Source organism: Schistocerca serialis, unplaced genomic scaffold (genome assembly GCF_023864345.2).
Source record: "Schistocerca serialis cubense isolate TAMUIC-IGC-003099 unplaced genomic scaffold, iqSchSeri2.2 HiC_scaffold_1257, whole genome shotgun sequence".
In the NCBI taxonomy this organism is placed as follows: Eukaryota; Metazoa; Arthropoda; class Insecta; order Orthoptera; family Acrididae; genus Schistocerca; species Schistocerca serialis.
Window position 1 is genome coordinate 274,519 of NW_026047466.1, and position 27,241 is coordinate 301,759.

The window sequence follows — 27,241 nt, forward strand, 5'->3', positions numbered from 1 at the left end:
GGCACCGAGGTGAGGACGTACGTCAACTTTGTTAGAGATACACAGCTAGTGTGACAATTTGGCTGCGTTTGAGTGATGCCACAGAGCCTTATACACATTCAGCCAAGTGACACTGTGGGTAAAAACATGGCCCTACACAGACGTTCTGCTGTTTTCCTTTTTATTCGTCATGTGTGACACTGCAGTAGAGGGACGCCCGCTACAAAAGACGTATTCTTTACATTCAATTTCAGCATATACGTCGCGAGTTCCATATGACAGGGCCTGTCTCTCGATGTCGATTTGTATTTGGTGTGTCTTAAGTGTCGGTCTGCAGTAGGCCGCTGTTGGCCGAGCGACGTGCAGTCGCCTTACATGAAGCCCCATGGGCAACGCCAGTGCCACTGTGGACAACAGCGCACTTTTGCCAGAGAGAGGAACCGAAAGGCGCATTTCGCAGTCGAGCCACGCTATCCCACAAGCTGTGCACTAGGTCAGGATTGTGCAGACCGCAAACTTTTGGTGGGCCGACGCTCGTCGTCGATCGTAAGGGCGAAACATTCAAGAGATTTGGAAAACGGCAATGTGGACACCCCCAGCAGCAGCTGTGTGCCAAATCCGATATCTGGTCGAGGGCTGCAAGATTCAGTATGATGAAGTAACAATTTGGGGATAGCTCACAAACGCTAAGATGCCGCCTTCTTAGCTCAGTGGTAGAGCACTGGTCTCGTAAACCAGGGGTCGTGAGTTCGAACCTCACAGAAGGCATTCATTTCTTAAACCTTCCTGCAAGGAGCGGAGCTATCTCGAGCAGCATCTAACACATGGCAGTACACTGAATGAAAGGGATGTTCTACAACCTATGACAAGTATTCTACTGGCCTCAGAGGTTTTCTGAATGCATAGGCAGAACATTGGTTTGTATGCATTTTGTAGTATAATGTCATGCTTGGCGATATCATTCGTTTACGAGCCTCGCTACAGTGTGCATGCACGTTATCCATGTGAAGAGGCGTAAGCAAATGCTACCATTCTGCGAGATTGCTGCAGAAGGTATACGAATTGCGTTGATATACAGAGCACAAGGGAGCCAAAGTCAAGGCCTCCGTGGCGCAATCGGCTAGCGCGTTCGGCTGTTAACCGAAAGGTTGGTGGTTCGAGCCCACCCGGGGGCGAAATCGTTCTAACCGGCACCGAGGTGAGGACGTACGTCAACTTTGTTAGAGATACACAGCTAGTGTGACAATTTGGCTGCGTTTGAGTGATGCCACAGAGCCTTATACACATTCAGCCAAGTGACACTGTGGGTAAAAACATGGCCCTACACAGACGTTCTGCTGTTTTCCTTTTTATTCGTCATGTGTGACATTGCAGTAGAGGGACGCCCGCTACAAAAGACGTATTCTTTACATTCAATTTCAGCATATACGTCGCGAGTGCCATATGACAGGGCCTGTCTCTCGATGTCGATTTGTATTTGGTGTGTCTTAAGTGTCGGTCTGCAGTAGGCCGCTGTTGGCCGAGCGACGTGCAGTCGCCTTACATGAAGCCCCATGGGCAACGCCAGTGCCACTGTGGACAACAGCGCACTTTTGCCAGAGAGAGGAACCGAAAGGCGCATTTCGCAGTCGAGCCACGCTATCCCACAAGCTGTGCACTAGGTCAGGATTGTGCAGACCGCAAACTTTTGGTGGGCCGACGCTCGTCGTCGATCGTAAGGGCGAAACATTCAAGAGATTTGGAAAACGGCAATGTGGACACCCCCAGCAGCAGCTGTGTGCCAAATCCGATATCTGGTCGAGGGCTGCAAGATTCAGTATGATGAAGTAACAATTTGGGGATAGCTCACAAACGCTAAGATGCCGCCTTCTTAGCTCAGTGGTAGAGCACTGGTCTCGTAAACCAGGGGTCGTGAGTTCGAACCTCACAGAAGGCATTCATTTCTTAAACCTTCCTGCAAGGAGCGGAGCTATCTCGAGCAGCATCTAACACATGGCAGTACACTGAATGAAAGGGATGTTCTACAACCTATGACAAGTATTCTACTGGCCTCAGAGGTTTTCTGAATGCATAGGCAGAACATTGGTTTGTATGCATTTTGTAGTATAATGTCATGCTTGGCGATGTCATTCGTTTACGAGCCTCGCTACAGTGTGCATGCACGTTATCCATGTGAAGAGGCGTAAGCAAATGCTACCATTCTGCGAGATTGCTGCAGAAGGTATACGAATTGCGTTGATATACAGAGCACAAGGGAGCCAAAGTCAAGGCCTCCGTGGCGCAATCGGCTAGCGCGTTCGGCTGTTAACCGAAAGGTTGGTGGTTCGAGCCCACCCGGGGGCGAAATCGTTCTAACCGGCACCGAGGTGAGGACGTACGTCAACTTTGTTAGAGATACACAGCTAGTGTGACAATTTGGCTGCGTTTGAGTGATGCCACAGAGCCTTATACACATTCAGCCAAGTGACACTGTGGGTAAAAACATGGCCCTACACAGACGTTCTGCTGTTTTCCTTTTTATTCGTCATGTGTGACACTGCAGTAGAGGGACGCCCGCTACAAAAGACGTATTCTTTACATTCAATTTCAGCATATACGTCGCGAGTGCCATATGACAGGGCCTGTCTCTCGATGTCGATTTGTATTTGGTGTGTCTTAAGTGTCGGTCTGCAGTAGGCCGCTGTTGGCCGAGCGACGTGCAGTCGCCTTACATGAAGCCCCATGGGCAACGCCAGTGCCACTGTGGACAACAGCGCACTTTTGCCAGAGAGAGGAACCGAAAGGCGCATTTCGCAGTCGAGCCACGCTATCCCACAAGCTGTGCACTAGGTCAGGATTGTGCAGACCGCAAACTTTTGGTGGGCCGACGCTCGTCGTCGATCGTAAGGGCGAAACATTCAAGAGATTTGGAAAACGGCAATGTGGACACCCCCAGCAGCAGCTGTGTGCCAAATCCGATATCTGGTCGAGGGCTGCAAGATTCAGTATGATGAAGTAACAATTTGGGGATAGCTCACAAACGCTAAGATGCCGCCGTCTTAGCTCAGTGGTAGAGCACTGGTCTCGTAAACCAGGGGTCGTGAGTTCGAACCTCACAGAAGGCATTCATTTCTTAAACCTTCCTGCAAGGAGCGGAGCTATCTCGAGCAGCATCTAACACATGGCAGTACACTGAATGAAAGGGATGTTCTACAACCTATGACAAGTATTCTACTGGCCTCAGAGGTTTTCTGAATGCATAGGCAGAACATTGGTTTGTATGCATTTTGTAGTATAATGTCATGCTTGGCGATGTCATTCGTTTACGAGCCTCGCTACAGTGTGCATGCACGTTATCCATGTGAAGAGGCGTAAGCAAATGCTACCATTCTGCGAGATTGCTGCAGAAGGTATACGAATTGCGTTGATATACAGAGCACAAGGGAGCCAAAGTCAAGGCCTCCGTGGCGCAATCGGCTAGCGCGTTCGGCTGTTAACCGAAAGGTTGGTGGTTCGAGCCCACCCGGGGGCGAAATCGTTCTAACCGGCACCGAGGTGAGGACGTACGTCAACTTTGTTAGAGATACACAGCTAGTGTGACAATTTGGCTGCGTTTGAGTGATGCCACAGAGCCTTATACACATTCAGCCAAGTGACACTGTGGGTAAAAACATGGCCCTACACAGACGTTCTGCTGTTTTCCTTTTTATTCGTCATGTGTGACACTGCAGTAGAGGGACGCCCGCTACAAAAGACGTATTCTTTACATTCAATTTCAGCATATACGTCGCGAGTGCCATATGACAGGGCCTGTCTCTCGATGTCGATTTGTATTTGGTGTGTCTTAAGTGTCGGTCTGCAGTAGGCCGCTGTTGGCCGAGCGACGTGCAGTCGCCTTACATGAAGCTCCATGGGCAACGCCAGTGCCACTGTGGACAACAGCGCACTTTTGCCAGAGAGAGGAACCGAAAGGCGCATTTCGCAGTCGAGCCACGCTATCCCACAAGCTGTGCACTAGGTCAGGATTGTGCAGACCGCAAACTTTTGGTGGGCCGACGCTCGTCGTCGATCGTAAGGGCGAAACATTCAAGAGATTTGGAAAACGGCAATGTGGACACCCCCAGCAGCAGCTGTGTGCCAAATCCGATATCTGGTCGAGGGCTGCAAGATTCAGTATGATGAAGTAACAATTTGGGGATAGCTCACAAACGCTAAGATGCCGCCGTCTTAGCTCAATGGTAGAGCACTGGTCTCGTAAACCAGGGGTCGTGAGTTCGAACCTCACAGAAGGCATTCATTTCTTAAACCTTCCTGCAAGGAGCGGAGCTATCTCGAGCAGCATCTAACACATGGCAGTACACTGAATGAAAGGGATGTTCTACAACCTATGACAAGTATTCTACTGGCCTCAGAGGTTTTCTGAATGCATAGGCAGAACATTGGTTTGTATGCATTTTGTAGTATAATGTCATGCTTGGCGATGTCATTCGTTTACGAGCCTCGCTACAGTGTGCATGCACGTTATCCATGTGAAGAGGCGTAAGCAAATGCTACCATTCTGCGAGATTGCTGCAGAAGGTATACGAATTGCGTTGATATACAGAGCACAAGGGAGCCAAAGTCAAGGCCTCCGTGGCGCAATCGGCTAGCGCGTTCGGCTGTTAACCGAAAGGTTGGTGGTTCGAGCCCACCCGGGGGCGAAATCGTTCTAACCGGCACCGAGGTGAGGACGTACGTCAACTTTGTTAGAGATACACAGCTAGTGTGACAATTTGGCTGCGTTTGAGTGATGCCACAGAGCCTTATACACATTCAGCCAAGTGACACTGTGGGTAAAAACATGGCCCTACACAGACGTTCTGCTGTTTTCCTTTTTATTCGTCATGTGTGACACTGCAGTAGAGGGACGCCCGCTACAAAAGACGTATTCTTTACATTCAATTTCAGCATATACGTCGCGAGTGCCATATGACAGGGCCTGTCTCTCGATGTCGATTTGTATTTGGTGTGTCTTAAGTGTCGGTCTGCAGTAGGCCGCTGTTGGCCGAGCGACGTGCAGTCGCCTTACATGAAGCCCCATGGGCAACGCCAGTGCCACTGTGGACAACAGCGCACTTTTGCCAGAGAGAGGAACCGAAAGGCGCATTTCGCAGTCGAGCCACGCTATCCCACAAGCTGTGCACTAGGTCAGGATTGTGCAGACCGCAAACTTTTGGTGGGCCGACGCTCGTCGTCGATCGTAAGGGCGAAACATTCAAGAGATTTGGAAAACGGCAATGTGGACACCCCCAGCAGCAGCTGTGTGCCAAATCCGATATCTGGTCGAGGGCTGCAAGATTCAGTATGATGAAGTAACAATTTGGGGATAGCTCACAAACGCTAAGATGCCGCCGTCTTAGCTCAATGGTAGAGCACTGGTCTCGTAAACCAGGGGTCGTGAGTTCGAACCTCACAGAAGGCATTCATTTCTTAAACCTTCCTGCAAGGAGCGGAGCTATCTCGAGCAGCATCTAACACATGGCAGTACACTGAATGAAAGGGATGTTCTACAACCTATGACAAGTATTCTACTGGCCTCAGAGGTTTTCTGAATGCATAGGCAGAACATTGGTTTGTATGCATTTTGTAGTATAATGTCATGCTTGGCGATGTCATTCGTTTACGAGCCTCGCTACAGTGTGCATGCACGTTATCCATGTGAAGAGGCGTAAGCAAATGCTACCATTCTGCGAGATTGCTGCAGAAGGTATACGAATTGCGTTGATATACAGAGCACAAGGGAGCCAAAGTCAAGGCCTCCGTGGCGCAATCGGCTAGCGCGTTCGGCTGTTAACCGAAAGGTTGGTGGTTCGAGCCCACCCGGGGGCGAAATCGTTCTAACCGGCACCGAGGTGAGGACGTACGTCAACTTTGTTAGAGATACACAGCTAGTGTGACAATTTGGCTGCGTTTGAGTGATGCCACAGAGCCTTATACACATTCAGCCAAGTGACACTGTGGGTAAAAACATGGCCCTACACAGACGTTCTGCTGTTTTCCTTTTTATTCGTCATGTGTGACACTGCAGTAGAGGGACGCCCGCTACAAAAGACGTATTCTTTACATTCAATTTCAGCATATACGTCGCGAGTGCCATATGACAGGGCCTGTCTCTCGATGTCGATTTGTATTTGGTGTGTCTTAAGTGTCGGTCTGCAGTAGGCCGCTGTTGGCCGAGCGACGTGCAGTCGCCTTACATGAAGCCCCATGGGCAACGCCAGTGCCACTGTGGACAACAGCGCACTTTTGCCAGAGAGAGGAACCGAAAGGCGCATTTCGCAGTCGAGCCACGCTATCCCACAAGCTGTGCACTAGGTCAGGATTGTGCAGACCGCAAACTTTTGGTGGGCCGACGCTCGTCGTCGATCGTAAGGGCGAAACATTCAAGAGATTTGGAAAACGGCAATGTGGACACCCCCAGCAGCAGCTGTGTGCCAAATCCGATATCTGGTCGAGGGCTGCAAGATTCAGTATGATGAAGTAACAATTTGGGGATAGCTCACAAACGCTAAGATGCCGCCTTCTTAGCTCAGTGGTAGAGCACTGGTCTCGTAAACCAGGGGTCGTGAGTTCGAACCTCACAGAAGGCATTCATTTCTTAAACCTTCCTGCAAGGAGCGGAGCTATTTCGAGCAGCATCTAACACATGGCAGTACACTGAATGAAAGGGATGTTCTACAACCTATGACAAGTATTCTACTGGCCTCAGAGGTTTTCTGAATGCATAGGCAGAACATTGGTTTGTATGCATTTTGTAGTATAATGTCATGCTTGGCGATGTCATTCGTTTACGAGCCTCGCTACAGTGTGCATGCACGTTATCCATGTGAAGAGGCGTAAGCAAATGCTACCATTCTGCGAGATTGCTGCAGAAGGTATACGAATTGCGTTGATATACAGAGCACAAGGGAGCCAAAGTCAAGGCCTCCGTGGCGCAATCGGCTAGCGCGTTCGGCTGTTAACCGAAAGGTTGGTGGTTCGAGCCCACCCGGGGGCGAAATCGTTCTAACCGGCACCGAGGTGAGGACGTACGTCAACTTTGTTAGAGATACACAGCTAGTGTGACAATTTGGCTGCGTTTGAGTGATGCCACAGAGCCTTATACACATTCAGCCAAGTGACACTGTGGGTAAAAACATGGCCCTACACAGACGTTCTGCTGTTTTCCTTTTTATTCGTCATGTGTGACACTGCAGTAGAGGGACGCCCGCTACAAAAGACGTATTCTTTACATTCAATTTCAGCATATACGTCGCGAGTGCCATATGACAGGGCCTGTCTCTCGATGTCGATTTGTATTTGGTGTGTCTTAAGTGTCGGTCTGCAGTAGGCCGCTGTTGGCCGAGCGACGTGCAGTCGCCTTACATGAAGCCCCATGGGCAACGCCAGTGCCACTGTGGACAACAGCGCACTTTTGCCAGAGAGAGGAACCGAAAGGCGCATTTCGCAGTCGAGCCACGCTATCCCACAAGCTGTGCACTAGGTCAGGATTGTGCAGACCGCAAACTTTTGGTGGGCCGACGCTCGTCGTCGATCGTAAGGGCGAAACATTCAAGAGATTTGGAAAACGGCAATGTGGACACCCCCAGCAGCAGCTGTGTGCCAAATCCGATATCTGGTCGAGGGCTGCAAGATTCAGTATGATGAAGTAACAATTTGGGGATAGCTCACAAACGCTAAGATGCCGCCTTCTTAGCTCAGTGGTAGAGCACTGGTCTCGTAAACCAGGGGTCGTGAGTTCGAACCTCACAGAAGGCATTCATTTCTTAAACCTTCCTGCAAGGAGCGGAGCTATCTCGAGCAGCATCTAACACATGGCAGTACACTGAATGAAAGGGATGTTCTACAACCTATGACAAGTATTCTACTGGCCTCAGAGGTTTTCTGAATGCATAGGCAGAACATTGGTTTGTATGCATTTTGTAGTATAATGTCATGCTTGGCGATGTCATTCGTTTACGAGCCTCGCTACAGTGTGCATGCACGTTATCCATGTGAAGAGGCGTAAGCAAATGCTACCATTCTGCGAGATTGCTGCAGAAGGTATACGAATTGCGTTGATATACAGAGCACAAGGGAGCCAAAGTCAAGGCCTCCGTGGCGCAATCGGCTAGCGCGTTCGGCTGTTAACCGAAAGGTTGGTGGTTCGAGCCCACCCGGGGGCGAAATCGTTCTAACCGGCACCGAGGTGAGGACGTACGTCAACTTTGTTAGAGATACACAGCTAGTGTGACAATTTGGCTGCGTTTGAGTGATGCCACAGAGCCTTATACACATTCAGCCAAGTGACACTGTGGGTAAAAACATGGCCCTACACAGACGTTCTGCTGTTTTCCTTTTTATTCGTCATGTGTGACACTGCAGTAGAGGGACGCCCGCTACAAAAGACGTATTCTTTACATTCAATTTCAGCATATACGTCGCGAGTGCCATATGACAGGGCCTGTCTCTCGATGTCGATTTGTATTTGGTGTGTCTTAAGTGTCGGTCTGCAGTAGGCCGCTGTTGGCCGAGCGACGTGCAGTCGCCTTACATGAAGCCCCATGGGCAACGCCAGTGCCACTGTGGACAACAGCGCACTTTTGCCAGAGAGAGGAACCGAAAGGCGCATTTCGCAGTCGAGCCACGCTATCCCACAAGCTGTGCACTAGGTCAGGATTGTGCAGACCGCAAACTTTTGGTGGGCCGACGCTCGTCGTCGATCGTAAGGGCGAAACATTCAAGAGATTTGGAAAACGGCAATGTGGACACCCCCAGCAGCAGCTGTGTGCCAAATCCGATATCTGGTCGAGGGCTGCAAGATTCAGTATGATGAAGTAACAATTTGGGGATAGCTCACAAACGCTAAGATGCCGCCGTCTTAGCTCAGTGGTAGAGCACTGGTCTCGTAAACCAGGGGTCGTGAGTTCGAACCTCACAGAAGGCATTCATTTCTTAAACCTTCCTGCAAGGAGCGGAGCTATCTCGAGCAGCATCTAACACATGGCAGTACACTGAATGAAAGGGATGTTCTACAACCTATGACAAGTATTCTACTGGCCTCAGAGGTTTTCTGAATGCATAGGCAGAACATTGGTTTGTATGCATTTTGTAGTATAATGTCATGCTTGGCGATGTCATTCGTTTACGAGCCTCGCTACAGTGTGCATGCACGTTATCCATGTGAAGAGGCGTAAGCAAATGCTACCATTCTGCGAGATTGCTGCAGAAGGTATACGAATTGCGTTGATATACAGAGCACAAGGGAGCCAAAGTCAAGGCCTCCGTGGCGCAATCGGCTAGCGCGTTCGGCTGTTAACCGAAAGGTTGGTGGTTCGAGCCCACCCGGGGGCGAAATCGTTCTAACCGGCACCGAGGTGAGGACGTACGTCAACTTTGTTAGAGATACACAGCTAGTGTGACAATTTGGCTGCGTTTGAGTGATGCCACAGAGCCTTATACACATTCAGCCAAGTGACACTGTGGGTAAAAACATGGCCCTACACAGACGTTCTGCTGTTTTCCTTTTTATTCGTCATGTGTGACACTGCAGTAGAGGGACGCCCGCTACAAAAGACGTATTCTTTACATTCAATTTCAGCATATACGTCGCGAGTGCCATATGACAGGGCCTGTCTCTCGATGTCGATTTGTATTTGGTGTGTCTTAAGTGTCGGTCTGCAGTAGGCCGCTGTTGGCCGAGCGACGTGCAGTCGCCTTACATGAAGCTCCATGGGCAACGCCAGTGCCACTGTGGACAACAGCGCACTTTTGCCAGAGAGAGGAACCGAAAGGCGCATTTCGCAGTCGAGCCACGCTATCCCACAAGCTGTGCACTAGGTCAGGATTGTGCAGACCGCAAACTTTTGGTGGGCCGACGCTCGTCGTCGATCGTAAGGGCGAAACATTCAAGAGATTTGGAAAACGGCAATGTGGACACCCCCAGCAGCAGCTGTGTGCCAAATCCGATATCTGGTCGAGGGCTGCAAGATTCAGTATGATGAAGTAACAATTTGGGGATAGCTCACAAACGCTAAGATGCCGCCGTCTTAGCTCAATGGTAGAGCACTGGTCTCGTAAACCAGGGGTCGTGAGTTCGAACCTCACAGAAGGCATTCATTTCTTAAACCTTCCTGCAAGGAGCGGAGCTATCTCGAGCAGCATCTAACACATGGCAGTACACTGAATGAAAGGGATGTTCTACAACCTATGACAAGTATTCTACTGGCCTCAGAGGTTTTCTGAATGCATAGGCAGAACATTGGTTTGTATGCATTTTGTAGTATAATGTCATGCTTGGCGATGTCATTCGTTTACGAGCCTCGCTACAGTGTGCATGCACGTTATCCATGTGAAGAGGCGTAAGCAAATGCTACCATTCTGCGAGATTGCTGCAGAAGGTATACGAATTGCGTTGATATACAGAGCACAAGGGAGCCAAAGTCAAGGCCTCCGTGGCGCAATCGGCTAGCGCGTTCGGCTGTTAACCGAAAGGTTGGTGGTTCGAGCCCACCCGGGGGCGAAATCGTTCTAACCGGCACCGAGGTGAGGACGTACGTCAACTTTGTTAGAGATACACAGCTAGTGTGACAATTTGGCTGCGTTTGAGTGATGCCACAGAGCCTTATACACATTCAGCCAAGTGACACTGTGGGTAAAAACATGGCCCTACACAGACGTTCTGCTGTTTTCCTTTTTATTCGTCATGTGTGACACTGCAGTAGAGGGACGCCCGCTACAAAAGACGTATTCTTTACATTCAATTTCAGCATATACGTCGCGAGTGCCATATGACAGGGCCTGTCTCTCGATGTCGATTTGTATTTGGTGTGTCTTAAGTGTCGGTCTGCAGTAGGCCGCTGTTGGCCGAGCGACGTGCAGTCGCCTTACATGAAGCCCCATGGGCAACGCCAGTGCCACTGTGGACAACAGCGCACTTTTGCCAGAGAGAGGAACCGAAAGGCGCATTTCGCAGTCGAGCCACGCTATCCCACAAGCTGTGCACTAGGTCAGGATTGTGCAGACCGCAAACTTTTGGTGGGCCGACGCTCGTCGTCGATCGTAAGGGCGAAACATTCAAGAGATTTGGAAAACGGCAATGTGGACACCCCCAGCAGCAGCTGTGTGCCAAATCCGATATCTGGTCGAGGGCTGCAAGATTCAGTATGATGAAGTAACAATTTGGGGATAGCTCACAAACGCTAAGATGCCGCCGTCTTAGCTCAATGGTAGAGCACTGGTCTCGTAAACCAGGGGTCGTGAGTTCGAACCTCACAGAAGGCATTCATTTCTTAAACCTTCCTGCAAGGAGCGGAGCTATCTCGAGCAGCATCTAACACATGGCAGTACACTGAATGAAAGGGATGTTCTACAACCTATGACAAGTATTCTACTGGCCTCAGAGGTTTTCTGAATGCATAGGCAGAACATTGGTTTGTATGCATTTTGTAGTATAATGTCATGCTTGGCGATGTCATTCGTTTACGAGCCTCGCTACAGTGTGCATGCACGTTATCCATGTGAAGAGGCGTAAGCAAATGCTACCATTCTGCGAGATTGCTGCAGAAGGTATACGAATTGCGTTGATATACAGAGCACAAGGGAGCCAAAGTCAAGGCCTCCGTGGCGCAATCGGCTAGCGCGTTCGGCTGTTAACCGAAAGGTTGGTGGTTCGAGCCCACCCGGGGGCGAAATCGTTCTAACCGGCACCGAGGTGAGGACGTACGTCAACTTTGTTAGAGATACACAGCTAGTGTGACAATTTGGCTGCGTTTGAGTGATGCCACAGAGCCTTATACACATTCAGCCAAGTGACACTGTGGGTAAAAACATGGCCCTACACAGACGTTCTGCTGTTTTCCTTTTTATTCGTCATGTGTGACACTGCAGTAGAGGGACGCCCGCTACAAAAGACGTATTCTTTACATTCAATTTCAGCATATACGTCGCGAGTGCCATATGACAGGGCCTGTCTCTCGATGTCGATTTGTATTTGGTGTGTCTTAAGTGTCGGTCTGCAGTAGGCCGCTGTTGGCCGAGCGACGTGCAGTCGCCTTACATGAAGCCCCATGGGCAACGCCAGTGCCACTGTGGACAACAGCGCACTTTTGCCAGAGAGAGGAACCGAAAGGCGCATTTCGCAGTCGAGCCACGCTATCCCACAAGCTGTGCACTAGGTCAGGATTGTGCAGACCGCAAACTTTTGGTGGGCCGACGCTCGTCGTCGATCGTAAGGGCGAAACATTCAAGAGATTTGGAAAACGGCAATGTGGACACCCCCAGCAGCAGCTGTGTGCCAAATCCGATATCTGGTCGAGGGCTGCAAGATTCAGTATGATGAAGTAACAATTTGGGGATAGCTCACAAACGCTAAGATGCCGCCTTCTTAGCTCAGTGGTAGAGCACTGGTCTCGTAAACCAGGGGTCGTGAGTTCGAACCTCACAGAAGGCATTCATTTCTTAAACCTTCCTGCAAGGAGCGGAGCTATTTCGAGCAGCATCTAACACATGGCAGTACACTGAATGAAAGGGATGTTCTACAACCTATGACAAGTATTCTACTGGCCTCAGAGGTTTTCTGAATGCATAGGCAGAACATTGGTTTGTATGCATTTTGTAGTATAATGTCATGCTTGGCGATGTCATTCGTTTACGAGCCTCGCTACAGTGTGCATGCACGTTATCCATGTGAAGAGGCGTAAGCAAATGCTACCATTCTGCGAGATTGCTGCAGAAGGTATACGAATTGCGTTGATATACAGAGCACAAGGGAGCCAAAGTCAAGGCCTCCGTGGCGCAATCGGCTAGCGCGTTCGGCTGTTAACCGAAAGGTTGGTGGTTCGAGCCCACCCGGGGGCGAAATCGTTCTAACCGGCACCGAGGTGAGGACGTACGTCAACTTTGTTAGAGATACACAGCTAGTGTGACAATTTGGCTGCGTTTGAGTGATGCCACAGAGCCTTATACACATTCAGCCAAGTGACACTGTGGGTAAAAACATGGCCCTACACAGACGTTCTGCTGTTTTCCTTTTTATTCGTCATGTGTGACACTGCAGTAGAGGGACGCCCGCTACAAAAGACGTATTCTTTACATTCAATTTCAGCATATACGTCGCGAGTGCCATATGACAGGGCCTGTCTCTCGATGTCGATTTGTATTTGGTGTGTCTTAAGTGTCGGTCTGCAGTAGGCCGCTGTTGGCCGAGCGACGTGCAGTCGCCTTACATGAAGCCCCATGGGCAACGCCAGTGCCACTGTGGACAACAGCGCACTTTTGCCAGAGAGAGGAACCGAAAGGCGCATTTCGCAGTCGAGCCACGCTATCCCACAAGCTGTGCACTAGGTCAGGATTGTGCAGACCGCAAACTTTTGGTGGGCCGACGCTCGTCGTCGATCGTAAGGGCGAAACATTCAAGAGATTTGGAAAACGGCAATGTGGACACCCCCAGCAGCAGCTGTGTGCCAAATCCGATATCTGGTCGAGGGCTGCAAGATTCAGTATGATGAAGTAACAATTTGGGGATAGCTCACAAACGCTAAGATGCCGCCTTCTTAGCTCAGTGGTAGAGCACTGGTCTCGTAAACCAGGGGTCGTGAGTTCGAACCTCACAGAAGGCATTCATTTCTTAAACCTTCCTGCAAGGAGCGGAGCTATCTCGAGCAGCATCTAACACATGGCAGTACTCTGAATGAAAGGGATGTTCTACAACCTATGACAAGTATTCTACTGGCCTCAGAGGTTTTCTGAATGCATAGGCAGAACATTGGTTTGTATGCATTTTGTAGTATAATGTCATGCTTGGCGATGTCATTCGTTTACGAGCCTCGCTACAGTGTGCATGCACGTTATCCATGTGAAGAGGCGTAAGCAAATGCTACCATTCTGCGAGATTGCTGCAGAAGGTATACGAATTGCGTTGATATACAGAGCACAAGGGAGCCAAAGTCAAGGCCTCCGTGGCGCAATCGGCTAGCGCGTTCGGCTGTTAACCGAAAGGTTGGTGGTTCGAGCCCACCCGGGGGCGAAATCGTTCTAACCGGCACCGAGGTGAGGACGTACGTCAACTTTGTTAGAGATACACAGCTAGTGTGACAATTTGGCTGCGTTTGAGTGATGCCACAGAGCCTTATACACATTCAGCCAAGTGACACTGTGGGTAAAAACATGGCCCTACACAGACGTTCTGCTGTTTTCCTTTTTATTCGTCATGTGTGACACTGCAGTAGAGGGACGCCCGCTACAAAAGACGTATTCTTTACATTCAATTTCAGCATATACGTCGCGAGTGCCATATGACAGGGCCTGTCTCTCGATGTCGATTTGTATTTGGTGTGTCTTAAGTGTCGGTCTGCAGTAGGCCGCTGTTGGCCGAGCGACGTGCAGTCGCCTTACATGAAGCCCCATGGGCAACGCCAGTGCCACTGTGGACAACAGCGCACTTTTGCCAGAGAGAGGAACCGAAAGGCGCATTTCGCAGTCGAGCCACGCTATCCCACAAGCTGTGCACTAGGTCAGGATTGTGCAGACCGCAAACTTTTGGTGGGCCGACGCTCGTCGTCGATCGTAAGGGCGAAACATTCAAGAGATTTGGAAAACGGCAATGTGGATACCCCCAGCAGCAGCTGTGTGCCAAATCCGATATCTGGTCGAGGGCTGCAAGATTCAGTATGATGAAGTAACAATTTGGGGATAGCTCACAAACGCTAAGATGCCGCCTTCTTAGCTCAGTGGTAGAGCACTGGTCTCGTAAACCAGGGGTCGTGAGTTCGAACCTCACAGAAGGCATTCATTTCTTAAACCTTCCTGCAAGGAGCGGAGCTATCTCGAGCAGCATCTAACACATGGCAGTACTCTGAATGAAAGGGATGTTCTACAACCTATGACAAGTATTCTACTGGCCTCAGAGGTTTTCTGAATGCATAGGCAGAACATTGGTTTGTATGCATTTTGTAGTATAATGTCATGCTTGGCGATGTCATTCGTTTACGAGCCTCGCTACAGTGTGCATGCACGTTATCCATGTGAAGAGGCGTAAGCAAATGCTACCATTCTGCGAGATTGCTGCAGAAGGTATACGAATTGCGTTGATATACAGAGCACAAGGGAGCCAAAGTCAAGGCCTCCGTGGCGCAATCGGCTAGCGCGTTCGGCTGTTAACCGAAAGGTTGGTGGTTCGAGCCCACCCGGGGGCGAAATCGTTCTAACCGGCACCGAGGTGAGGACGTACGTCAACTTTGTTAGAGATACACAGCTAGTGTGACAATTTGGCTGCGTTTGAGTGATGCCACAGAGCCTTATACACATTCAGCCAAGTGACACTGTGGGTAAAAACATGGCCCTACACAGACGTTCTGCTGTTTTCCTTTTTATTCGTCATGTGTGACACTGCAGTAGAGGGACGCCCGCTACAAAAGACGTATTCTTTACATTCAATTTCAGCATATACGTCGCGAGTGCCATATGACAGGGCCTGTCTCTCGATGTCGATTTGTATTTGGTGTGTCTTAAGTGTCGGTCTGCAGTAGGCCGCTGTTGGCCGAGCGACGTGCAGTCGCCTTACATGAAGCCCCATGGGCAACGCCAGTGCCACTGTGGACAACAGCGCACTTTTGCCAGAGAGAGGAACCGAAAGGCGCATTTCGCAGTCGAGCCACGCTATCCCACAAGCTGTGCACTAGGTCAGGATTGTGCAGACCGCAAACTTTTGGTGGGCCGACGCTCGTCGTCGATCGTAAGGGCGAAACATTCAAGAGATTTGGAAAACGGCAATGTGGACACCCCCAGCAGCAGCTGTGTGCCAAATCCGATATCTGGTCGAGGGCTGCAAGATTCAGTATGATGAAGTAACAATTTGGGGATAGCTCACAAACGCTAAGATGCCGCCTTCTTAGCTCAGTGGTAGAGCACTGGTCTCGTAAACCAGGGGTCGTGAGTTCGAACCTCACAGAAGGCATTCATTTCTTAAACCTTCCTGCAAGGAGCGGAGCTATCTCGAGCAGCATCTAACACATGGCAGTACACTGAATGAAAGGGATGTTCTACAACCTATGACAAGTATTCTACTGGCCTCAGAGGTTTTCTGAATGCATAGGCAGAACATTGGTTTGTATGCATTTTGTAGTATAATGTCATGCTTGGCGATGTCATTCGTTTACGAGCCTCGCTACAGTGTGCATGCACGTTATCCATGTGAAGAGGCGTAAGCAAATGCTACCATTCTGCGAGATTGCTGCAGAAGGTATACGAATTGCGTTGATATACAGAGCACAAGGGAGCCAAAGTCAAGGCCTCCGTGGCGCAATCGGCTAGCGCGTTCGGCTGTTAACCGAAAGGTTGGTGGTTCGAGCCCACCCGGGGGCGAAATCGTTCTAACCGGCACCGAGGTGAGGACGTACGTCAACTTTGTTAGAGATACACAGCTAGTGTGACAATTTGGCTGCGTTTGAGTGATGCCACAGAGCCTTATACACATTCAGCCAAGTGACACTGTGGGTAAAAACATGGCCCTACACAGACGTTCTGCTGTTTTCCTTTTTATTCGTCATGTGTGACACTGCAGTAGAGGGACGCCCGCTACAAAAGACGTATTCTTTACATTCAATTTCAGCATATACGTCGCGAGTGCCATATGACAGGGCCTGTCTCTCGATGTCGATTTGTATTTGGTGTGTCTTAAGTGTCGGTCTGCAGTAGGCCGCTGTTGGCCGAGCGACGTGCAGTCGCCTTACATGAAGCCCCATGGGCAACGCCAGTGCCACTGTGGACAACAGCGCACTTTTGCCAGAGAGAGGAACCGAAAGGCGCATTTCGCAGTCGAGCCACGCTATCCCACAAGCTGTGCACTAGGTCAGGATTGTGCAGACCGCAAACTTTTGGTGGGCCGACGCTCGTCGTCGATCGTAAGGGCGAAACATTCAAGAGATTTGGAAAACGGCAATGTGGACACCCCCAGCAGCAGCTGTGTGCCAAATCCGATATCTGGTCGAGGGCTGCAAGATTCAGTATGATGAAGTAACAATTTGGGGATAGCTCACAAACGCTAAGATGCCGCCGTCTTAGCTCAGTGGTAGAGCACTGGTCTCGTAAACCAGGGGTCGTGAGTTCGAACCTCACAGAAGGCATTCATTTCTTAAACCTTCCTGCAAGGAGCGGAGCTATCTCGAGCAGCATCTAACACATGGCAGTACACTGAATGAAAGGGATGTTCTACAACCTATGACAAGTATTCTACTGGCCTCAGAGGTTTTCTGAATGCATAGGCAGAACATTGGTTTGTATGCATTTTGTAGTATAATGTCATGCTTGGCGATGTCATTCGTTTACGAGCCTCGCTACAGTGTGCATGCACGTTATCCATGTGAAGAGGCGTAAGCAAATGCTACCATTCTGCGAGATTGCTGCAGAAGGTATACGAATTGCGTTGATATACAGAGCACAAGGGAGCCAAAGTCAAGGCCTCCGTGGCGCAATCGGCTAGCGCGTTCGGCTGTTAACCGAAAGGTTGGTGGTTCGAGCCCACCCGGGGGCGAAATCGTTCTAACCGGCACCGAGGTGAGGACGTACGTCAACTTTGTTAGAGATACACAGCTAGTGTGACAATTTGGCTGCGTTTGAGTGATGCCACAGAGCCTTATACACATTCAGCCAAGTGACACTGTGGGTAAAAACATGGCCCTACACAGACGTTCTGCTGTTTTCCTTTTTATTCGTCATGTGTGACACTGCAGTAGAGGGACGCCCGCTACAAAAGACGTATTCTTTACATTCAATTTCAGCATATACGTCGCGAGTGCCACATGACAGGGCCTGTCTCTCGATGTCGATTTGTATTTGGTGTGTCTTAAGTGTCGGTCTGCAGTAGGCCGCTGTTGGCCGAGCGACGTGCAGTCGCCTTACATGAAGCCCCATGGGCAACGCCAGTGCCACTGTGGACAACAGCGCACTTTTGCCAGAGAGAGGAACCGAAAGGCGCATTTCGCAGTCGAGCCACGCTATCCCACAAGCTGTGCACTAGGTCAGGATTGTGCAGACCGCAAACTTTTGGTGGGCCGACGCTCGTCGTCGATCGTAAGGGCGAAACATTCAAGAGATTTGGAAAACGGCAATGTGGACACCCCCAGCAGCAGCTGTGTGCCAAATCCGATATCTGGTCGAGGGCTGCAAGATTCAGTATGATGAAGTAACAATTTGGGGATAGCTCACAAACGCTAAGATGCCGCCTTCTTAGCTCAGTGGTAGAGCACTGGTCTCGTAAACCAGGGGTCGTGAGTTCGAACCTCACAGAAGGCATTCATTTCTTAAACCTTCCTGCAAGGAGCGGAGCTATCTCGAGCAGCATCTAACACATGGCAGTACACTGAATGAAAGGGATGTTCTACAACCTATGACAAGTATTCTACTGGCCTCAGAGGTTTTCTGAATGCATAGGCAGAACATTGGTTTGTATGCATTTTGTAGTATAATGTCATGCTTGGCGATGTCATTCGTTTACGAGCCTCGCTACAGTGTGCATGCACGTTATCCATGTGAAGAGGCGTAAGCAAATGCTACCATTCTGCGAGATTGCTGCAGAAGGTATACGAATTGCGTTGATATACAGAGCACAAGGGAGCCAAAGTCAAGGCCTCCGTGGCGCAATCGGCTAGCGCGTTCGGCTGTTAACCGAAAGGTTGGTGGTTCGAGCCCACCCGGGGGCGAAATCGTTCTAACCGGCACCGAGGTGAGGACGTACGTCAACTTTGTTAGAGATACACAGCTAGTGTGACAATTTGGCTGCGTTTGAGTGATGCCACAGAGCCTTATACACATTCAGCCAAGTGACACTGTGGGTAAAAACATGGCCCTACACAGACGTTCTGCTGTTTTCCTTTTTATTCGTCATGTGTGACACTGCAGTAGAGGGACGCCCGCTACAAAAGACGTATTCTTTACATTCAATTTCAGCATATACGTCGCGAGTGCCATATGACAGGGCCTGTCTCTCGATGTCGATTTGTATTTGGTGTGTCTTAAGTGTCGGTCTGCAGTAGGCCGCTGTTGGCCGAGCGACGTGCAGTCGCCTTACATGAAGCCCCATGGGCAACGCCAGTGCCACTGTGGACAACAGCGCACTTTTGCCAGAGAGAGGAACCGAAAGGCGCATTTCGCAGTCGAGCCACGCTATCCCACAAGCTGTGCACTAGGTCAGGATTGTGCAGACCGCAAACTTTTGGTGGGCCGACGCTCGTCGTCGATCGTAAGGGCGAAACATTCAAGAGATTTGGAAAACGGCAATGTGGACACCCCCAGCAGCAGCTGTGTGCCAAATCCGATATCTGGTCGAGGGCTGCAAGATTCAGTATGATGAAGTAACAATTTGGGGATAGCTCACAAACGCTAAGATGCCGCCTTCTTAGCTCAGTGGTAGAGCACTGGTCTCGTAAACCAGGGGTCGTGAGTTCGAACCTCACAGAAGGCATTCATTTCTTAAACCTTCCTGCAAGGAGCGGAGCTATCTCGAGCAGCATCTAACACATGGCAGTACACTGAATGAAAGGGATGTTCTACAACCTATGACAAGTATTCTACTGGCCTCAGAGGTTTTCTGAATGCATAGGCAGAACATTGGTTTGTATGCATTTTGTAGTATAATGTCATGCTTGGCGATGTCATTCGTTTACGAGCCTCGCTACAGTGTGCATGCACGTTATCCATGTGAAGAGGCGTAAGCAAATGCTACCATTCTGCGAGATTGCTGCAGAAGGTATACGAATTGCGTTGATATACAGAGCACAAGGGAGCCAAAGTCAAGGCCTCCGTGGCGCAATCGGCTAGCGCGTTCGGCTGTTAACCGAAAGGTTGGTGGTTCGAGCCCACCCGGGGGCGAAATCGTTCTAACCGGCACCGAGGTGAGGACGTACGTCAACTTTGTTAGAGATACACAGCTAGTGTGACAATTTGGCTGCGTTTGAGTGATGCCACAGAGCCTTATACACATTCAGCCAAGTGACACTGTGGGTAAAAACATGGCCCTACACAGACGTTCTGCTGTTTTCCTTTTTATTCGTCATGTGTGACACTGCAGTAGAGGGACGCCCGCTACAAAAGACGTATTCTTTACATTCAATTTCAGCATATACGTCGCGAGTGCCATATGACAGGGCCTGTCTCTCGATGTCGATTTGTATTTGGTGTGTCTTAAGTGTCGGTCTGCAGTAGGCCGCTGTTGGCCGAGCGACGTGCAGTCGCCTTACATGAAGCCCCATGGGCAACGCCAGTGCCACTGTGGACAACAGCGCACTTTTGCCAGAGAGAGGAACCGAAAGGCGCATTTCGCAGTCGAGCCACGCTATCCCACAAGCTGTGCACTAGGTCAGGATTGTGCAGACCCCAAACTTTTGGTGGGCCGACGCTCGTCGTCGATCGTAAGGGCGAAACATTCAAGAGATTTGGAAAACGGCAATGTGGACACCCCCAGCAGCAGCTGTGTGCCAAATCCGATATCTGGTCGAGGGCTGCAAGATTCAGTATGATGAAGTAACAATTTGGGGATAGCTCACAAACGCTAAGATGCCGCCTTCTTAGCTCAGTGGTAGAGCACTGGTCTCGTAAACCAGGGGTCGTGAGTTCGAACCTCACAGAAGGCATTCATTTCTTAAACCTTCCTGCAAGGAGCGGAGCTATCTCGAGCAGCATCTAACACATGGCAGTACACTGAATGAAAGGGATGTTCTACAACCTATGACAAGTATTCTACTGGCCTCAGAGGTTTTCTGAATGCATAGGCAGAACATTGGTTTGTATGCATTTTGTAGTATAATGTCATGCTTGGCGATGTCATTCGTTTACGAGCCTCGCTACAGTGTGCATGCACGTTATCCATGTGAAGAGGCGTAAGCAAATGCTACCATTCTGCGAGATTGCTGCAGAAGGTATACGAATTGCGTTGATATACAGAGCACAAGGGAGCCAAAGTCAAGGCCTCCGTGGCGCAATCGGCTAGCGCGTTCGGCTGTTAACCGAAAGGTTGGTGGTTCGAGCCCACCCGGGGGCGAAATCGTTCTAACCGGCACCGAGGTGAGGACGTACGTCAACTTTGTTAGAGATACACAGCTAGTGTGACAATTTGGCTGCGTTTGAGTGATGCCACAGAGCCTTATACACATTCAGCCAAGTGACACTGTGGGTAAAAACATGGCCCTACACAGACGTTCTGCTGTTTTCCTTTTTATTCGTCATGTGTGACACTGCAGTAGAGGGACGCCCGCTACAAAAGACGTATTCTTTACATTCAATTTCAGCATATACGTCGCGAGTGCCATATGACAGGGCCTGTCTCTCGATGTCGATTTGTATTTGGTGTGTCTTAAGTGTCGGTCTGCAGTAGGCCGCTGTTGGCCGAGCGACGTGCAGTCGCCTTACATGAAGCCCCATGGGCAACGCCAGTGCCACTGTGGACAACAGCGCACTTTTGCCAGAGAGAGGAACCGAAAGGCGCATTTCGCAGTCGAGCCACGCTATCCCACAAGCTGTGCACTAGGTCAGGATTGTGCAGACCGCAAACTTTTGGTGGGCCGACGCTCGTCGTCGATCGTAAGGGCGAAACATTCAAGAGATTTGGAAAACGGCAATGTGGACACCCCCAGCAGCAGCTGTGTGCCAAATCCGATATCTGGTCGAGGGCTGCAAGATTCAGTATGATGAAGTAACAATTTGGGGATAGCTCACAAACGCTAAGATGCCGCCGTCTTAGCTCAGTGGTAGAGCACTGGTCTCGTAAACCAGGGGTCGTGAGTTCGAACCTCACAGAAGGCATTCATTTCTTAAACCTTCCTGCAAGGAGCGGAGCTATCTCGAGCAGCATCTAACACATGGCAGTACACTGAATGAAAGGGATGTTCTACAACCTATGACAAGTATTCTACTGGCCTCAGAGGTTTTCTGAATGCATAGGCAGAACATTGGTTTGTATGCATTTTGTAGTATAATGTCATGCTTGGCGATGTCATTCGTTTACGAGCCTCGCTACAGTGTGCATGCACGTTATCCATGTGAAGAGGCGTAAGCAAATGCTACCATTCTGCGAGATTGCTGCAGAAGGTATACGAATTGCGTTGATATACAGAGCACAAGGGAGCCAAAGTCAAGGCCTCCGTGGCGCAATCGGCTAGCGCGTTCGGCTGTTAACCGAAAGGTTGGTGGTTCGAGCCCACCCGGGGGCGAAATCGTTCTAACCGGCACCGAGGTGAGGACGTACGTCAACTTTGTTAGAGATACACAGCTAGTGTGACAATTTGGCTGCGTTTGAGTGATGCCACAGAGCCTTATACACATTCAGCCAAGTGACACTGTGGGTAAAAACATGGCCCTACACAGACGTTCTGCTGTTTTCCTTTTTATTCGTCATGTGTGACACTGCAGTAGAGGGACGCCCGCTACAAAAGACGTATTCTTTACATTCAATTTCAGCATATACGTCGCGAGTGCCATATGACAGGGCCTGTCTCTCGATGTCGATTTGTATTTGGTGTGTCTTAAGTGTCGGTCTGCAGTAGGCCGCTGTTGGCCGAGCGACGTGCAGTCGCCTTACATGAAGCCCCATGGGCAACGCCAGTGCCACTGTGGACAACAGCGCACTTTTGCCAGAGAGAGGAACCGAAAGGCGCATTTCGCAGTCGAGCCACGCTATCCCACAAGCTGTGCACTAGGTCAGGATTGTGCAGACCGCAAACTTTTGGTGGGCCGACGCTCGTCGTCGATCGTAAGGGCGAAACATTCAAGAGATTTGGAAAACGGCAATGTGGACACCCCCAGCAGCAGCTGTGTGCCAAATCCGATATCTGGTCGAGGGCTGCAAGATTCAGTATGATGAAGTAACAATTTGGGGATAGCTCACAAACGCTAAGATGCCGCCGTCTTAGCTCAGTGGTAGAGCACTGGTCTCGTAAACCAGGGGTCGTGAGTTCGAACCTCACAGAAGGCATTCATTTCTTAAACCTTCCTGCAAGGAGCGGAGCTATCTCGAGCAGCATCTAACACATGGCAGTACACTGAATGAAAGGGATGTTCTACAACCTATGACAAGTATTCTACTGGCCTCAGAGGTTTTCTGAATGCATAGGCAGAACATTGGTTTGTATGCATTTTGTAGTATAATGTCATGCTTGGCGATGTCATTCGTTTACGAGCCTCGCTACAGTGTGCATGCACGTTATCCATGTGAAGAGGCGTAAGCAAATGCTACCATTCTGCGAGATTGCTGCAGAAGGTATACGAATTGCGTTGATATACAGAGCACAAGGGAGCCAAAGTCAAGGCCTCCGTGGCGCAATCGGCTAGCGCGTTCGGCTGTTAACCGAAAGGTTGGTGGTTCGAGCCCACCCGGGGGCGAAATCGTTCTAACCGGCACCGAGGTGAGGACGTACGTCAACTTTGTTAGAGATACACAGCTAGTGTGACAATTTGGCTGCGTTTGAGTGATGCCACAGAGCCTTATACACATTCAGCCAAGTGACACTGTGGGTAAAAACATGGCCCTACACAGACGTTCTGCTGTTTTCCTTTTTATTCGTCATGTGTGACACTGCAGTAGAGGGACGCCCGCTACAAAAGACGTATTCTTTACATTCAATTTCAGCATATACGTCGCGAGTGCCATATGACAGGGCCTGTCTCTCGATGTCGATTTGTATTTGGTGTGTCTTAAGTGTCGGTCTGCAGTAGGCCGCTGTTGGCCGAGCGACGTGCAGTCGCCTTACATGAAGCCCCATGGGCAACGCCAGTGCCACTGTGGACAACAGCGCACTTTTGCCAGAGAGAGGAACCGAAAGGCGCATTTCGCAGTCGAGCCACGCTATCCCACAAGCTGTGCACTAGGTCAGGATTGTGCAGACCGCAAACTTTTGGTGGGCCGACGCTCGTCGTCGATCGTAAGGGCGAAACATTCAAGAGATTTGGAAAACGGCAATGTGGACACCCCCAGCAGCAGCTGTGTGCCAAATCCGATATCTGGTCGAGGGCTGCAAGATTCAGTATGATGAAGTAACAATTTGGGGATAGCTCACAAACGCTAAGATGCCGCCTTCTTAGCTCAGTGGTAGAGCACTGGTCTCGTAAACCAGGGGTCGTGAGTTCGAACCTCACAGAAGGCATTCATTTCTTAAACCTTCCTGCAAGGAGCGGAGCTATCTCGAGCAGCATCTAACACATGGCAGTACACTGAATGAAAGGGATGTTCTACAACCTATGACAAGTATTCTACTGGCCTCAGAGGTTTTCTGAATGCATAGGCAGAACATTGGTTTGTATGCATTTTGTAGTATAATGTCATGCTTGGCGATGTCATTCGTTTACGAGCCTCGCTACAGTGTGCATGCACGTTATCCATGTGAAGAGGCGTAAGCAAATGCTACCATTCTGCGAGATTGCTGCAGAAGGTATACGAATTGCGTTGATATACAGAGCACAAGGGAGCCAAAGTCAAGGCCTCCGTGGCGCAATCGGCTAGCGCGTTCGGCTGTTAACCGAAAGGTTGGTGGTTCGAGCCCACCCGGGGGCGAAATCGTTCTAACCGGCACCGAGGTGAGGACGTACGTCAACTTTGTTAGAGATACACAGCTAGTGTGACAATTTGGCTGCGTTTGAGTGATGCCACAGAGCCTTATACACATTCAGCCAAGTGACACTGTGGGTAAAAACATGGCCCTACACAGACGTTCTGCTGTTTTCCTTTTTATTCGTCATGTGTGACACTGCAGTAGAGGGACGCCCGCTACAAAAGACGTATTCTTTACATTCAATTTCAGCATATACGTCGCGAGTGCCATATGACAGGGCCTGTCTCTCGATGTCGATTTGTATTTGGTGTGTCTTAAGTGTCGGTCTGCAGTAGGCCGCTGTTGGCCGAGCGACGTGCAGTCGCCTTACATGAAGCCCCATGGGCAACGCCAGTGCCACTGTGGACAACAGCGCACTGTAGCCAGAGACAGGAGCAGAAAGGCGCATTTCGCAGTCGAGCCACGCTATCCCACAAGCTGTGCACTAGGTCAGGATTGTGCAGACCGCAAACTTTTGGTGGGCCGACGCTCGTCGTCGATCGTAAGGGCGAAACATTCAAGAGATTTGGAAAACGGCAATGTGGACACCCCCAGCAGCAGCTGTGTGCCAAATCCGATATCTGGTCGAGGGCTGCAAGATTCAGTATGATGAAGTAACAATTTGGGGATAGCTCACAAACGCTAAGATGCCGCCTTCTTAGCTCAGTGGTAGAGCACTGGTCTCGTAAACCAGGGGTCGTGAGTTCGAACCTCACAGAAGGCATTCATTTCTTAAACCTTCCTGCAAGGAGCGGAGCTATCTCGAGCAGCATCTAACACATGGCAGTACACTGAATGAAAGGGATGTTCTACAACCTATGACAAGTATTCTACTGGCCTCAGAGGTTTTCTGAATGCATAGGCAGAACATTGGTTTGTATGCATTTTGTAGTATAATGTCATGCTTGGCGATGTCATTCGTTTACGAGCCTCGCTACAGTGTGCATGCACGTTATCCATGTGAAGAGGCGTAAGCAAATGCTACCATTCTGCGAGATTGCTGCAGAAGGTATACGAATTGCGTTGATATACAGAGCACAAGGGAGCCAAAGTCAAGGCCTCCGTGGCGCAATCGGCTAGCGCGTTCGGCTGTTAACCGAAAGGTTGGTGGTTCGAGCCCACCCGGGGGCGAAATCGTTCTAACCGGCACCGAGGTGAGGACGTACGTCAACTTTGTTAGAGATACACAGCTAGTGTGACAATTTGGCTGCGTTTGAGTGATGCCACAGAGCCTTATACACATTCAGCCAAGTGACACTGTGGGTAAAAACATGGCCCTACACAGACGTTCTGCTGTTTTCCTTTTTATTCGTCATGTGTGACACTGCAGTAGAGGGACGCCCGCTACAAAAGACGTATTCTTTACATTCAATTTCAGCATATACGTCGCGAGTGCCATATGACAGGGCCTGTCTCTCGATGTCGATTTGTATTTGGTGTGTCTTAAGTGTCGGTCTGCAGTAGGCCGCTGTTGGCCGAGCGACGTGCAGTCGCCTTACATGAAGCCCCATGGGCAACGCCAGTGCCACTGTGGACAACAGCGCACTGTAGCCAGAGACAGGAGCAGAAAGGCGCATTTCGCAGTCGAGCCACGCTATCCCACAAGCTGTGCACTAGGTCAGGATTGTGCAGACCGCAAACTTTTGGTGGGCCGACGCTCGTCGTCGATCGTAAGGGCGAAACATTCAAGAGATTTGGAAAACGGCAATGTGGACACCCCCAGCAGCAGCTGTGTGCCAAATCCGATATCTGGTCGAGGGCTGCAAGATTCAGTATGATGAAGTAACAATTTGGGGATAGCTCACAAACGCTAAGATGCCGCCTTCTTAGCTCAGTGGTAGAGCACTGGTCTCGTAAACCAGGGGTCGTGAGTTCGAACCTCACAGAAGGCATTCATTTCTTAAACCTTCCTGCAAGGAGCGGAGCTATCTCGAGCAGCATCTAACACATGGCAGTACACTGAATGAAAGGGATGTTCTACAACCTATGACAAGTATTCTACTGGCCTCAGAGGTTTTCTGAATGCATAGGCAGAACATTGGTTTGTATGCATTTTGTAGTATAATGTCATGCTTGGCGATGTCATTCGTTTACGAGCCTCGCTACAGTGTGCATGCACGTTATCCATGTGAAGAGGCGTAAGCAAATGCTACCATTCTGCGAGATTGCTGCAGAAGGTATACGAATTGCGTTGATATACAGAGCACAAGGGAGCCAAAGTCAAGGCCTCCGTGGCGCAATCGGCTAGCGCGTTCGGCTGTTAACCGAAAGGTTGGTGGTTCGAGCCCACCCGGGGGCGAAATCGTTCTAACCGGCACCGAGGTGAGGACGTACGTCAACTTTGTTAGAGATACACAGCTAGTGTGACAATTTGGCTGCGTTTGAGTGATGCCACAGAGCCTTATACACATTCAGCCAAGTGACACTGTGGGTAAAAACATGGCCCTACACAGACGTTCTGCTGTTTTCCTTTTTATTCGTCATGTGTGACACTGCAGTAGAGGGACGCCCGCTACAAAAGACGTATTCTTTACATTCAATTTCAGCATATACGTCGCGAGTGCCATATGACAGGGCCTGTCTCTCGATGTCGATTTGTATTTGGTGTGTCTTAAGTGTCGGTCTGCAGTAGGCCGCTGTTGGCCGAGCGACGTGCAGTCGCCTTACATGAAGCCCCATGGGCAACGCCA

At 50.1% G+C, this 27,241-nt stretch overlaps 46 non-coding genes across 46 annotated transcripts; all 46 read left to right on the plus strand.

Moving 5' to 3' along the window:
• Positions 1-675: 675 nt before the first annotated feature.
• Trnat-cgu (transfer RNA threonine (anticodon CGU)) lies at positions 676-747 on the plus strand. The gene has a single exon. It is a non-coding gene; the product is annotated as a tRNA-Thr (tRNA).
• Positions 748-1,080: 333 nt separating this feature from the next.
• Trnan-guu (transfer RNA asparagine (anticodon GUU)) lies at positions 1,081-1,154 on the plus strand. Its single transcript has one exon. It is a non-coding gene; the product is annotated as a tRNA-Asn (tRNA).
• A 689-nt stretch (positions 1,155-1,843) lies between these two features.
• Positions 1,844-1,915, plus strand: Trnat-cgu (transfer RNA threonine (anticodon CGU)). The gene has a single exon. It is a non-coding gene; the product is annotated as a tRNA-Thr (tRNA).
• A 333-nt stretch (positions 1,916-2,248) lies between these two features.
• Positions 2,249-2,322, plus strand: Trnan-guu (transfer RNA asparagine (anticodon GUU)). The gene has a single exon. It is a non-coding gene; the product is annotated as a tRNA-Asn (tRNA).
• A 689-nt stretch (positions 2,323-3,011) lies between these two features.
• Positions 3,012-3,083, plus strand: Trnat-cgu (transfer RNA threonine (anticodon CGU)). The gene has a single exon. It is a non-coding gene; the product is annotated as a tRNA-Thr (tRNA).
• A 333-nt stretch (positions 3,084-3,416) lies between these two features.
• On the plus strand, positions 3,417-3,490 carry Trnan-guu (transfer RNA asparagine (anticodon GUU)). Its single transcript has one exon. It is a non-coding gene; the product is annotated as a tRNA-Asn (tRNA).
• A 689-nt stretch (positions 3,491-4,179) lies between these two features.
• On the plus strand, positions 4,180-4,251 carry Trnat-cgu (transfer RNA threonine (anticodon CGU)). Its single transcript has one exon. It is a non-coding gene; the product is annotated as a tRNA-Thr (tRNA).
• A 333-nt stretch (positions 4,252-4,584) lies between these two features.
• Trnan-guu (transfer RNA asparagine (anticodon GUU)) lies at positions 4,585-4,658 on the plus strand. The gene has a single exon. It is a non-coding gene; the product is annotated as a tRNA-Asn (tRNA).
• A 689-nt stretch (positions 4,659-5,347) lies between these two features.
• On the plus strand, positions 5,348-5,419 carry Trnat-cgu (transfer RNA threonine (anticodon CGU)). The gene has a single exon. It is a non-coding gene; the product is annotated as a tRNA-Thr (tRNA).
• A 333-nt stretch (positions 5,420-5,752) lies between these two features.
• On the plus strand, positions 5,753-5,826 carry Trnan-guu (transfer RNA asparagine (anticodon GUU)). The gene has a single exon. It is a non-coding gene; the product is annotated as a tRNA-Asn (tRNA).
• A 689-nt stretch (positions 5,827-6,515) lies between these two features.
• Positions 6,516-6,587, plus strand: Trnat-cgu (transfer RNA threonine (anticodon CGU)). The gene has a single exon. It is a non-coding gene; the product is annotated as a tRNA-Thr (tRNA).
• A 333-nt stretch (positions 6,588-6,920) lies between these two features.
• Trnan-guu (transfer RNA asparagine (anticodon GUU)) lies at positions 6,921-6,994 on the plus strand. Its single transcript has one exon. It is a non-coding gene; the product is annotated as a tRNA-Asn (tRNA).
• Positions 6,995-7,683: 689 nt separating this feature from the next.
• Trnat-cgu (transfer RNA threonine (anticodon CGU)) lies at positions 7,684-7,755 on the plus strand. The gene has a single exon. It is a non-coding gene; the product is annotated as a tRNA-Thr (tRNA).
• A 333-nt stretch (positions 7,756-8,088) lies between these two features.
• On the plus strand, positions 8,089-8,162 carry Trnan-guu (transfer RNA asparagine (anticodon GUU)). The gene has a single exon. It is a non-coding gene; the product is annotated as a tRNA-Asn (tRNA).
• Positions 8,163-8,851: 689 nt separating this feature from the next.
• On the plus strand, positions 8,852-8,923 carry Trnat-cgu (transfer RNA threonine (anticodon CGU)). The gene has a single exon. It is a non-coding gene; the product is annotated as a tRNA-Thr (tRNA).
• A 333-nt stretch (positions 8,924-9,256) lies between these two features.
• On the plus strand, positions 9,257-9,330 carry Trnan-guu (transfer RNA asparagine (anticodon GUU)). The gene has a single exon. It is a non-coding gene; the product is annotated as a tRNA-Asn (tRNA).
• Positions 9,331-10,019: 689 nt separating this feature from the next.
• Trnat-cgu (transfer RNA threonine (anticodon CGU)) lies at positions 10,020-10,091 on the plus strand. Its single transcript has one exon. It is a non-coding gene; the product is annotated as a tRNA-Thr (tRNA).
• Positions 10,092-10,424: 333 nt separating this feature from the next.
• Trnan-guu (transfer RNA asparagine (anticodon GUU)) lies at positions 10,425-10,498 on the plus strand. The gene has a single exon. It is a non-coding gene; the product is annotated as a tRNA-Asn (tRNA).
• A 689-nt stretch (positions 10,499-11,187) lies between these two features.
• Positions 11,188-11,259, plus strand: Trnat-cgu (transfer RNA threonine (anticodon CGU)). The gene has a single exon. It is a non-coding gene; the product is annotated as a tRNA-Thr (tRNA).
• A 333-nt stretch (positions 11,260-11,592) lies between these two features.
• Trnan-guu (transfer RNA asparagine (anticodon GUU)) lies at positions 11,593-11,666 on the plus strand. Its single transcript has one exon. It is a non-coding gene; the product is annotated as a tRNA-Asn (tRNA).
• Positions 11,667-12,355: 689 nt separating this feature from the next.
• Positions 12,356-12,427, plus strand: Trnat-cgu (transfer RNA threonine (anticodon CGU)). The gene has a single exon. It is a non-coding gene; the product is annotated as a tRNA-Thr (tRNA).
• A 333-nt stretch (positions 12,428-12,760) lies between these two features.
• Positions 12,761-12,834, plus strand: Trnan-guu (transfer RNA asparagine (anticodon GUU)). The gene has a single exon. It is a non-coding gene; the product is annotated as a tRNA-Asn (tRNA).
• Positions 12,835-13,523: 689 nt separating this feature from the next.
• Trnat-cgu (transfer RNA threonine (anticodon CGU)) lies at positions 13,524-13,595 on the plus strand. Its single transcript has one exon. It is a non-coding gene; the product is annotated as a tRNA-Thr (tRNA).
• A 333-nt stretch (positions 13,596-13,928) lies between these two features.
• Trnan-guu (transfer RNA asparagine (anticodon GUU)) lies at positions 13,929-14,002 on the plus strand. The gene has a single exon. It is a non-coding gene; the product is annotated as a tRNA-Asn (tRNA).
• Positions 14,003-14,691: 689 nt separating this feature from the next.
• Trnat-cgu (transfer RNA threonine (anticodon CGU)) lies at positions 14,692-14,763 on the plus strand. The gene has a single exon. It is a non-coding gene; the product is annotated as a tRNA-Thr (tRNA).
• Positions 14,764-15,096: 333 nt separating this feature from the next.
• Trnan-guu (transfer RNA asparagine (anticodon GUU)) lies at positions 15,097-15,170 on the plus strand. Its single transcript has one exon. It is a non-coding gene; the product is annotated as a tRNA-Asn (tRNA).
• Positions 15,171-15,859: 689 nt separating this feature from the next.
• Trnat-cgu (transfer RNA threonine (anticodon CGU)) lies at positions 15,860-15,931 on the plus strand. Its single transcript has one exon. It is a non-coding gene; the product is annotated as a tRNA-Thr (tRNA).
• Positions 15,932-16,264: 333 nt separating this feature from the next.
• On the plus strand, positions 16,265-16,338 carry Trnan-guu (transfer RNA asparagine (anticodon GUU)). The gene has a single exon. It is a non-coding gene; the product is annotated as a tRNA-Asn (tRNA).
• A 689-nt stretch (positions 16,339-17,027) lies between these two features.
• Trnat-cgu (transfer RNA threonine (anticodon CGU)) lies at positions 17,028-17,099 on the plus strand. The gene has a single exon. It is a non-coding gene; the product is annotated as a tRNA-Thr (tRNA).
• Positions 17,100-17,432: 333 nt separating this feature from the next.
• On the plus strand, positions 17,433-17,506 carry Trnan-guu (transfer RNA asparagine (anticodon GUU)). The gene has a single exon. It is a non-coding gene; the product is annotated as a tRNA-Asn (tRNA).
• A 689-nt stretch (positions 17,507-18,195) lies between these two features.
• Positions 18,196-18,267, plus strand: Trnat-cgu (transfer RNA threonine (anticodon CGU)). Its single transcript has one exon. It is a non-coding gene; the product is annotated as a tRNA-Thr (tRNA).
• Positions 18,268-18,600: 333 nt separating this feature from the next.
• On the plus strand, positions 18,601-18,674 carry Trnan-guu (transfer RNA asparagine (anticodon GUU)). The gene has a single exon. It is a non-coding gene; the product is annotated as a tRNA-Asn (tRNA).
• A 689-nt stretch (positions 18,675-19,363) lies between these two features.
• Trnat-cgu (transfer RNA threonine (anticodon CGU)) lies at positions 19,364-19,435 on the plus strand. The gene has a single exon. It is a non-coding gene; the product is annotated as a tRNA-Thr (tRNA).
• A 333-nt stretch (positions 19,436-19,768) lies between these two features.
• Positions 19,769-19,842, plus strand: Trnan-guu (transfer RNA asparagine (anticodon GUU)). The gene has a single exon. It is a non-coding gene; the product is annotated as a tRNA-Asn (tRNA).
• A 689-nt stretch (positions 19,843-20,531) lies between these two features.
• Trnat-cgu (transfer RNA threonine (anticodon CGU)) lies at positions 20,532-20,603 on the plus strand. The gene has a single exon. It is a non-coding gene; the product is annotated as a tRNA-Thr (tRNA).
• Positions 20,604-20,936: 333 nt separating this feature from the next.
• Trnan-guu (transfer RNA asparagine (anticodon GUU)) lies at positions 20,937-21,010 on the plus strand. Its single transcript has one exon. It is a non-coding gene; the product is annotated as a tRNA-Asn (tRNA).
• A 689-nt stretch (positions 21,011-21,699) lies between these two features.
• Positions 21,700-21,771, plus strand: Trnat-cgu (transfer RNA threonine (anticodon CGU)). The gene has a single exon. It is a non-coding gene; the product is annotated as a tRNA-Thr (tRNA).
• A 333-nt stretch (positions 21,772-22,104) lies between these two features.
• Trnan-guu (transfer RNA asparagine (anticodon GUU)) lies at positions 22,105-22,178 on the plus strand. The gene has a single exon. It is a non-coding gene; the product is annotated as a tRNA-Asn (tRNA).
• Positions 22,179-22,867: 689 nt separating this feature from the next.
• On the plus strand, positions 22,868-22,939 carry Trnat-cgu (transfer RNA threonine (anticodon CGU)). Its single transcript has one exon. It is a non-coding gene; the product is annotated as a tRNA-Thr (tRNA).
• A 333-nt stretch (positions 22,940-23,272) lies between these two features.
• On the plus strand, positions 23,273-23,346 carry Trnan-guu (transfer RNA asparagine (anticodon GUU)). The gene has a single exon. It is a non-coding gene; the product is annotated as a tRNA-Asn (tRNA).
• Positions 23,347-24,035: 689 nt separating this feature from the next.
• Trnat-cgu (transfer RNA threonine (anticodon CGU)) lies at positions 24,036-24,107 on the plus strand. Its single transcript has one exon. It is a non-coding gene; the product is annotated as a tRNA-Thr (tRNA).
• A 333-nt stretch (positions 24,108-24,440) lies between these two features.
• Positions 24,441-24,514, plus strand: Trnan-guu (transfer RNA asparagine (anticodon GUU)). The gene has a single exon. It is a non-coding gene; the product is annotated as a tRNA-Asn (tRNA).
• A 689-nt stretch (positions 24,515-25,203) lies between these two features.
• Trnat-cgu (transfer RNA threonine (anticodon CGU)) lies at positions 25,204-25,275 on the plus strand. The gene has a single exon. It is a non-coding gene; the product is annotated as a tRNA-Thr (tRNA).
• A 333-nt stretch (positions 25,276-25,608) lies between these two features.
• Positions 25,609-25,682, plus strand: Trnan-guu (transfer RNA asparagine (anticodon GUU)). The gene has a single exon. It is a non-coding gene; the product is annotated as a tRNA-Asn (tRNA).
• Positions 25,683-26,371: 689 nt separating this feature from the next.
• Positions 26,372-26,443, plus strand: Trnat-cgu (transfer RNA threonine (anticodon CGU)). Its single transcript has one exon. It is a non-coding gene; the product is annotated as a tRNA-Thr (tRNA).
• Positions 26,444-26,776: 333 nt separating this feature from the next.
• Positions 26,777-26,850, plus strand: Trnan-guu (transfer RNA asparagine (anticodon GUU)). The gene has a single exon. It is a non-coding gene; the product is annotated as a tRNA-Asn (tRNA).
• Positions 26,851-27,241: the final 391 nt, after the last annotated feature.